A 10,664-nucleotide genomic window follows, 5' to 3' on the forward strand; every position below is an offset into this window, starting at 1 on the left:
AAGTGGAAGGTATTTGTGGTATTTTGGGACTGTTCTCACCCCCATCACAGACTCTTGAAAAGGATCTGAAAATCTGAATTCAACATAAGCTCTGCTGAGTGCCTGAATCCTCCAGTCTCTCGCTCCCCCCCTCTCCCTTGCCAACTTCTGAGAAACTTACCGCTGAAACATTTATATTCTCTCTCCTTCCATCTGTCCCTCCTTCCTTCCCTCCCCTACTATTTTCTATGAGCGAGTATTGGTGAGTATCGGTATTGGTACTTCTCAGACACTTGAGGGAGGAAACGTTATTATCGAAGAAACATTTCTCTTTGCCATACACACACACATTTGCTGGGGTGTCAACAGGCTCCTGTAATAATTACCACACTACAGTTTAAAGTCATTTTACAGGTTTTCAATTAACAGAAGATAAAACAACACACATTGTTAGTGGTGTCCTCGTTAGAGGTTTTCTCCTCAGCTAGATCAAACTGTTACAACACTATACTTTCACTTCCTTGTGTCATTAATTTGCTAAACGAACGCTTTAAAATGACTCATTTTACAGCTGAAAGCTCATTGCAAATATTTAGACAGTGCAGTATAGCGTGGGCAATTAGCAACGGTTAGGAGGCCATTGAGCCTATTGATTCAGCTCTAATGTACAGTGCATTCAAAAAGTATTCAGACCCATTGACTTTTCCACATTTTGTTACGTTACAGCCTTATTCTAAAATTGATTAAAATTGTTTTTTCCCCTTGTCAATCTACACACAATACCCCATAATGACAAAGCAAAAAAATGTTTTTTAGAAATGTTTGAAAATGTATTACAAATAAAAAAACTGAAAGATCACATTTACATAAGTATTCAGACCTATGACTCAGTACTTTGTTGAAGCACCTTTGGCAGTGACTACAGCCTCGAGTCTTCTTGAATATGACACTACAAGCTTGGCACACCTGTATTTGGGGAGTTTCTTCCATTCTTCTCTGCAGATCCTCTCAAGCTCTGTCAGGCTGAATGGGGAGCATCGCTTCACAGCTATTTCCAGGTCTCTCCAGAGACATTCGATCGGGTTCAAGTCCAGGCCCCGGCTGGACCACTGAAGGACATTCAGAGACTTGTCCCAAAGCCACTCCTGCGTTGTCTTGGCGGTGTGCTTAGGGATATTGTCCTGTTGTAAGGTAAACCTTCGCCCCAGTCGGAGGTCTTGAGCACTCTGGAGCAGATTTTCATCAAGGATCTCTCTGTACTTTGCTCCGTTCATCTATCCCTCGATCCTGACTAGTCTCCCAGTCCCTGTCGCTGAAAAACATCCCTACAGCATGATGCTGCCACCACCATGCTTCAACTTAGGGATGGTCACAAATTTCCTCCAGACGTGACAATTGGCATTCAGGTCAAAGAGTTTAATCTTGGTTTCATTAGACCAGAGAATATTGCTTCTCATGGTCTGGAAGTCCTTTAGGTGCCTTTTGGCAAACTCCAAGATGGCTGTCATGTGCCTTTTACTGAAGAGTGGCTTCCGTCTGGCCACTGTACCATAAAGGCCTGATTGGTGGAGTGCTGCAGAGATGGTTGTCCTTCTGGAAGGTTCTCTCAGAGGGGTTGGGTTAAATGCGGAAGACACATTTCAGTTGAAGGCATTCAGTTGTACAACTGACTAGGTATCCCCCTTTCACATCTCCACAGAGGAACTCTGGAGCTCTGTCAGAGGGACCAGCGGGTTCTTGGTCACCACCCTGACCAAGGCCCTTCTCCCCCAATTGCTCAGTTTAGCCAGGCGACCAACCATAGGAAGAGTGTTGGTGGTTCCAAACTTCTTCCATTTAAGAATGATGGAAAATACTGTGTTTTTGGGGACCTTCAATGCTGCAGAAATGTTTTGCTACTCTTCCCCAGATCTGTGCCTCGAACACAATTCTGTCTCGGAGCTCTACGGACAATTCCTTCGACCTCATGGCTTGGTTTTTGCTCTGACATGCACTGTCAACTGTGGGACCTTATATAGACAGGTGTGTGAATTTACAAATGATGTCCAATAAATTAAATTTACCACAGGTGGACTCCAATCAACTCGTAGAAACATCTTAAGGATGATCAATGGAAACAGGATACACCTGAGCTCAATTTCGAGTCTCATAGCAAAGGGTCTGAATACTTATGTTAATAAGGTATTTCTGATTTTTTTTTTATAAAATGTGCAAAAATGTCCTAAAATCTGTTTTAGCTTCGTCATTATGGGATATTGTGTATAGATTGATGAGGAATAGTTTTTTATTTAATACATTTTATAATAAGGCTGTAATGTAAAAAAAAAAGAAGGAAAAATAGAGAGGGTCTGACTACTTTCCGAATGAACTGTATGTAGGTACAAAGTATGCCGACTTCTGGAGTGCTTCCAGGTGGCAGGGTGCAGCCGCCTAAATGGTGCCACTTAATAAGTTACAATTTTATATATCCTTAGAAGGGCTATGCTCACGTTCATTAGGCACCAAACGGAAGGAAACTGGCTGAAACTGGCTACTCAGTAAATTGGATGCAGTCTATCACAGTGCCATCCGTTTTGTCACCAAAGCCCCATATAGTACCCATCCCTGCGACCTGTATCCTCTCGTTGGCTGGCCCTCGCTTCAAATTCATCGCCAAACCCACTGGCTCCAGGTCATCTATAAGTCTTTGCTAGGTAAAGCTCCGCCTTATCTCAGCTCACTGGTCACCATAGCAGCACCCACCCTTAGCACACGCTCCAGCAGGTATATTTCACTGGTCACCCCCAAAGCCAACTCCTTGGCCGCCTTTCCTTCCAGTTCTCTGCTGTCAATGACTGGAACGAATTGCAAAAATCACTGAAGCTGGAGACTCATATCTCCCTCATTAACTTTAAGCATCAGCTGTCAGAGCAGATTACAGATCATTGCATCTGTACATAGCCCATCTGTAAATAGCCCACCCATCTACCTCATCCCCATGTTTTTTTTTTTTTTGCTCCTTTGCACCCAGTATCCCTACTTGCACATTCATCTTCTGCACATCGATCACTTCAGTGTTTAATTGCTAAATTGTAATTATTTCGCCACTATGGCCTATTTATTGCCTTACCTCCCTAATCTTACTTCATTTGCACAAACTGTATATAGACTTTTCTATTGTATTATTGACTGTACGTTTGTTTATTCCATGTTTTAACTCTGTGTTTGTGTCGCACTGCTTTGTTTTATCTTAGCCAGGTCGCAGTTGTAAATGAGAACTTGTTCTCAACTGGCCTACCTGGTTAAATAAAGTTGATAAAAAAATATTTAAAAAAATTAAAAACAGTGAGGGACTAGCCTACCACCTGGACTTGTCCAATATGAAATGCCCGTTTTTCTTTTTCCATTGCACAACATTTAAATGTTTTCCATTGTGTGCCCTAATGAACAAGACAACAGCAGTTTAGGGCAGCTTGGACCTTAAAGATACAATCTGGGATTTGTGTTAAAGCTCAACATTAGCCCACCACCAAATATTAAACAGCAAATATCCCAGATTGCACCTTTAAACTCAGAGAGAGTGCTGCGCTGAGTTATGAAAGTCAAAGCTGTTTGAAAAGTAAATAGTTTTTATGGGTCTTCTCCAAACTGCTCTAACAATCAAGGGCTGAACATTTCATCATTCATTTAAAAAAATGGATGAGTCATCGTGTGGATAATGTGTTCCGACTACAGACACTATGTCGGACCACATTCACTCTGTTTGTACATTCCATTGCACTAAATGTTTTTAACTGTTTTGGGAAATCTTGAATATTTAATGGAATAATAATTACATAGTACAATGCCGCAGCGCTCTTGTTAAACCTTTGAAACAGGAATTAAATTAGGGGGAGTGTGTTTCTGTATTTGTTTGAATCTAGTTAAACATTCAACTGTTTTGTGGTCATACGGCTTTTTGCATTCTATAGCATACAGGCGTACGCTTGTGTTCATTCACAAAGAGAATAATAACGATTCTGCACTCTCTCTATTCCCCACACACACACACACACACACACACACACACACACACACAAAGAGAATACTGTTAATAAAAGCAGGGCAACTGAAAAAAACTGTTATTTTGAATCCTTTGAACTGATTGGCCAGGAGGGGAACCCCAGTCTGTACATGCCCTCTTACATGGGCCTTTATATCGTTCTCTTCTCTACGCACCATCTCATTCAGGGTTATTGACGGGGGTTGGGCTTTGCCCCATTTAATCAGAAAACAGGGCTGTATCCATGGCACCGGGAGGAGCAGGCAGAGTGGAGGTAGTCCTGAAACACAGGCTGGTCAGAGAGAGAGGAAAGAGAGAGAAAGAGGAAAGAGAGAGAGAGGGTAAACTAGAGGAGAGCCCTCCTGTTCTGTTCTACCTTTCAGAAAGGAGTGTAAGGACCCCCACTCTGCCTGTGTGGAAGCAGCGGTGGGAACAGGCCCTCTCTGTGGCACGCCCTGAATAGGGAGCCTTCGCTCTTCAGCGCTCCTGAGTGGGCCTGCCAAAACAGAGGCTTTGGCCCTTCTCCCTCGCCTTCTCTCTCGCTCTTTGTCTCAGTCTCTCTCTTTCTCTCACAGGAGAAAGAGAATAGGGGTTTGGCAGAACAAGAGGTAAAGGGAGGTGTGTAGGCCCCCCCCCATCACTGTAATTAGTCATCTCCTTCAGCCTCCTCCAGAGAGACCGCACTCTCTCTTTGTGGAAGGCTGGACTCGGACACACCGAGGTGGGCTTAGTGGTTTACATTCATCCCCTCTCCCCCCTCCTCCTGGTGGGGTTACTATTGGGCTGGGCCGGGCCGGGGAAGGTCCATTATCTATGGTGATTTGTGTCCTAATGATGCTGGATTTATCTCCCTCTATAGAATTGTTTCAGCCCTGGCTCCGCCCCCTACCACAGAAGGACGGATGAGACACCTAATGGAGGGTGGGAAGGATGCACACATTCAAGGTAGACGTTTACAGCATGAATCAAGAAAAAAGGAGCAAAACCGTGTACAAAGAATGGTAAAGTATTGGATACAGGTCTAGACACAACTGCAGGCCTCACCTTGGAGAAGCTTGCAGAGAAATGTTACCAAAAAGAGAAACTATAGCCTGCAATGCTTTGCTTTCCTGAGCTCCGCCCCCCAGCAGAACAGATATGAAAACAGCCTTCATCACAAATTCATCTTTCACAGATTAAACAGCTAATGAGGCAGCAGCACTCTCTCAACAGATCTATGGCAAATGAATAAAAACAACCTCGGAGCGTCAAATCTGGTATTAAACAGAGAACAGGGAGATGTGAAGCTGAAAGCGAACATGAAATGAAGGCGGGGAGAACAGCGTAGCCACACAACAACACATAGGAAAATTGGCCAGACGTGCCGCGGCATCATATATAAATGTTGCAAATGTTTTGCTTCTAATCCCACATGAATGCATACCTCAATTATCTATGTACATTCATTACGTAGCCTGCATTCATTATCATTATATGAAAAAGATCCACGGTTATTTGGTTGATGACAGGCATGTTGGTTCTTTAACATATCCAGCAGGTTCTTTTCTTTTGAAACAGAATTAAAAAAGACATATACTGTTCCTCTAAATTGATAGATCATAGTATTTAAGCCTAACGTATAACTTTTCCTTAGAAAATACCCCTTCCGGGCCTTCCTACTCTGACAGTATTTGCTAGGCAGCCCTATGAAGATGTATAAGAACAGAAATCCTATGTTATCTCTACAGCGTTTTATCTCTCTAGTTTGAAGCCGATGTCAGCGGACTGACAGCACTTTGTGCCACGTGTGGCTACCAATGCAATCCAGGGGCATTATTAACGACTGCAATCCCCACGAACTGCTCACTCGATGCCGCCTGGAGAACTACGGGATCTTCCCATGGTCCTCCTGAAATATGCATGGCGGGACATGGCTCCATACCGCAGGCTCCATCCATAATCTATGAGCTCACATGTTGGAATGAATTCACATGTTGGCGGTGTGGATTACCTCTGGCTAGTTGGATTGGCCTGGTGTAAGAATGGTTGTGGCATATGTGGGAGGGCTGCACCTGTTTTCCCCCAATGTTAATCTTGCATTTCGGCTGCACCTCAACTGTCAGTTTGGGCACTGCCTTTTTTTCTATGAATTTGGAGGATAGGAATCATCGGCAGAGGGAATATGATTTTGCTTGTTAGCATCTTTACTGGGATGTGGGGCAATTGAGACATTCACATCACACAGTCCTAAAGGGCCTGTCTCAGTCCCTATCAGCCAAGACACAGCAGTGTACCCAGGGACTGGAATGTGGCAACACCGCTCACTGGTGCTCCGTCATAATCTATCCTAAGCAAACACTTTTCAGGGCCCATTACTGTAAGTTCTGCTGGAACTTTCCTGGAACCGTGGAGGTCCAGAGAGAGGTGTCGTGTTAGTGGGAGATGTGAGAAGCATCGTCCCTGTAGTGATGGGGTAAGCGATGGCCAGTCAGTGCAGACACAGGAAGGGATGGCGGGAGCAGCTGGACACTGTTACAGGCCAACGTCAAGAGACACCTGGGTGGTAAGACAAGGATGTTTAATGGGACGAGGGAGTGTTTTCAAAACTAATGTTTACATGAATTCTAAAATATTTCCATTGATACACAACATTCTGAAATACATGTATATGTAGATATCTTTGTTAGAAAGAAAACTATATTTCCCTTGACTGGGGGATGCTGAATGTGAAAAATGGCTCAACTTACCCTGCTCTCCCCTACGGACATTCCAAGGCGGATCCACCTTCACTCTGTTTGCATATTCCAAGTCATTAAATGTTTAACTGTTTTGGGAGATGTTGAATATTTCATGGAAATAAAATAATTACATAGTACAATGCCACAGCACTCTTGTTAAACCATTGAAACAGCAATTCAATTAGAGGGAGTGTTTTTCTGTATTTGTTTGAATCTAGTTAAAACATTCAACTGTTTTATTTAGCTGTATGGCTTTTTCCATTCTATAGCATACAGGCGTACGCTTGTGTTCATTCAGAAGGAGAATAATAAAGATTCTGTACTCTCTTTCTCTATCACGTACACACACACGCTCTCAGTCTCACTACAGAATTAGACGTTTATTCACGTTTCTCCAAAAGTCACATTTCAAAGTGTTTTGACACCCCGGGTTGACTCCTGCTCAGTATCGTTCTGTTTCTCCAAACATCTCATTTTGAAGTGTTTGACACCATGGGTGTGGAGGATAGGAATCATCCGTAGAGGGGATATGATTTTGCTTGCTAGCATCTGCACTGGAATGTGGCGCAATAGTCTTGAGCCATTGCAGTCCTAAAGGGCCTGTCTCAGTCCCTATCAGCCAAGACCCAGCAGTGGACCCAGGGACTGTAATGTGGCAACACCGCTCACTGGTGCTCTGTCCTAATCTATCCTAAGCAGACGCTATTCAGGGCCCATTACTGTAAGTTCTGCTGGAACTTTCCTGGACCCGTGGAGGTCCAGAGAGAGGTGTCATCTTTGTGGGAGATGTGAGAAGCTTTGTCCCTATGGTAGTTGGGTGAGCGATGACCCGTCAAAGCTGACACACGAAGGGATGGAGGGAGCAGCTGGACGATGTTACAGGCCAACGCCAAGAGGCTCCTAAGTGGTAAGACAAGGATGTTTAAATGGGACGAGGGAGGAAGAGGCTAGACACTGAAAGACAAAGGGGGACAGAGGAGCGAGGGAGAGAGTGTGCACGTCAGGGGAGGGAGGGAGAGGAAATGTTCGACAAAGGGAGACATGGGGATCTCCTCTCCCAGGTTTGACTACTCTGAGGTAACCACAGACAAGGGAGGGGAGGACGTCGGTGGGATCATGGAGTACAACTCATCTCATCTATATTCTGGGTTCGTCACACTAAGTGCACCAGGGGTTGTGTTCTGTTCATATGCAGCAGCAGGAGCAGCAGAGCCAACCCACCGCACCCTGTGAGTTATGGAGAATACACACACCCTTAACAGGGCTTAATGGCAAACTACCGTGTGAACTGGTTTACTGCTCAGTTCCCTTTGAGCGCTGCTAATATGTGACATGAATGCAAAGACACGCACGCACGCACACACACACACACACACACACAAAAGGCATCTGTTTCTGACAGTTGTGCCTTAATGGAATTCGTGGAGGTTGTGTTCGCAATAAAGCAAAAATTATTAGCATAGACAGTTTTACAATGAGGGCAAACCTGATTGACAACAAAAATCTGCATCAATATAAAACATTTAAAATGCTATGTTCTCCAGGTGTTGGAGAACACCAACACTGTGGGTCTTCTCACACCGTAACTTTACGGCTTATTCTCAGAGGTAGACCTGCCTGTCAACATGATTGTGACCTATTCAATCCTAAGAAAAACGGTACACTGAACGAATGCACCTCCAGGCCTGGTCCGAGCTGTTCCACACTCCATCAACTTACAGTTTCTCAACACCATGGCACAGCTCAAACTGTGTTAAACAGTTTTTCATAAATGTCTCCTCAAAATGGCACTGGGGAGTGTGCCTTCAAAACCCAGGTAGACTAGAGAGCTAGCAACGGGGACTTGGAGAACAGAGCTCAGATCAAAAATGAAGAAAAGTGAAAAAGAAAAGCATTTATGAAATCTAAAGGTCCTGGTAGTCAGTGACTCATGCAGAGGCTTTCACATTTAGAGTGTCACTACAGCTTTGGAAGTTATGGTATCATTCACCAACGTCAACAGCTCAAAAGTACTGAACACAAACAGACGTACTGACCGACGCATCTTGGCATTTTCATCAAAACAACAGTCAAGTCCTTCTCGGTATCTTTCAATTCCGTTCTATATAAAACTCGGTTCCTTTATTCCTTTCTCTTCCCAAAGCCTGTGAGGCAGCATCGTTCCACTTGTGACCCTGTGACGCTGTTCCGTGCAGGATGGACCCCATTGAGGCGAAACAAAGCCATCTGATTCACTTCCCCAGGTTAACCAACCTGATCCCAGATCATAGCAGCTTGCATAGTCAAGCAGTTGACTATGCAGCACTAACAGATCTGGGAGCAGGCTACAGGTTAATCAACTTCTCTTGTTCACTTCAACTAGTACATAAAACAGAGAGAAGGGGCTCCTCCTAGTGGTAGAATTGAAGACCTGCAACTTCACTCAGATGACAAACGAGGTATCGAAATAGTCAGCCTCTTCCATAGCAACAGTCCCCACATAGCAACAACTTCCTTGAATAAAAAAAGTGCTATTATAGCCTTGATCTCGCTTTCAAAAGAGACAGCTCTTTGTAGCCATCATCCTTGGGCACAGAATTGAATTTGATCCAGTTGTTATGTGAACGACCTTGCGTGGTATACAGCACAGCCAGCATTTCAATGGTGCCCTATGCCGACCTCATATTTAGAACATGGTGATTCCGATCTATAGTCACCGTAGTCTCTCTATACTCCATTTTGTTTTTCATGGATTTAATCCACAGTAGCTATAAAGACAGAGGGTCTTATCGATCAATCAAAACTTATCTACATAACAGCGGCAAAGACAGAATCTATAAGGGTAAAGTTAGTTAGTTATAAGTATTCTCCAAAATATAAAAATGAGGCACACCTTCAAAGCATACCACATCCCTATTGATTTGCGCAACACTCCTGTCCACATTAGCATTTCAGTCAGAGAATTCTCTTTCCTCCGCTCCACCATGGACTTTTTACCCCATTTCCACACTGGGATGTGTATGATGAATGCAGGCCTATGATGAATCCCTTCAAAGCCAGAGGCAGAAATAATCTCGGGGGAGGGGGGGGGGGGGGGGGTGTCCAAATGGTCCAATTGCAGCCCCCACAATGCTGCACTTTGAACAGGGTCGGTTGAGGTACGGTTGATTTAAACACCCCTGCTTCTGGCTGTCACTACCGGCCCAGCAGGGGGCTAGCTGAGAAGTCTGGGTATTGATACCTGGTGGAAATCAGTGACAGGATGAAACTAAAGGACTGCATGGTGGAACGACTCTATTGCCAGCTTGTCTGGTACATACTCAGTATATATTAAGAGGAAAAACAGCAGGTGGGACGAAAATGCGGTAGAATATCATCAGAGAACACAAACAAGCAGGCTACTGTCCATTTTCACTGACAGTAAGCATCACCTTTGAATACAGTACAGGTATATGCTGGCTTCTAGAAAAGGATAAGTGTGCTAGGATGCAATTATTGGCCACATTGGTCTGATGTAATATCACACCTTGAAAGTGATGCACCCACCCCTTCCCTCCGAGGGACCAGTGTTCCACCACAGGCACTGCCCACAGAGAAGAGTCTGTCAGAGATCCTTACGACAAGTGAAGGCAACTGCCATCTTGTTGTCAAGTTTCCCTAAAACATCCCAGCGTTTATAACTGCGGTTGGTTTAATTTCAACCAACAGTTAGCTGCATGCCTTCCTGTCTGTCAAAGAGTCTCTGGTAGCCTTGAAGTGTAGCAGTCCCAGTATTGCAGACATACAGTGCATTCGGAAAGTGGCCCAGCCAGAGCCTGGACTTGAACCCGAACGACAATCTCTGGAGAGACCTGAAAATATCTGTGCAGCGACGCAGGTGTCAAGCTTGTAGCGTCATATTCAAGAAGACTCAAGGCTGTGAGGCGGTGATTCAACAAAGTACTGAGTAAAGGGTCTGAATACTTATG

Source organism: Oncorhynchus mykiss, chromosome 10 (genome assembly GCF_057628025.1).
Source record: "Oncorhynchus mykiss isolate SJ-2025 chromosome 10, ASM5762802v1, whole genome shotgun sequence".
Taxonomy (NCBI): Eukaryota; Metazoa; Chordata; class Actinopteri; order Salmoniformes; family Salmonidae; genus Oncorhynchus; species Oncorhynchus mykiss.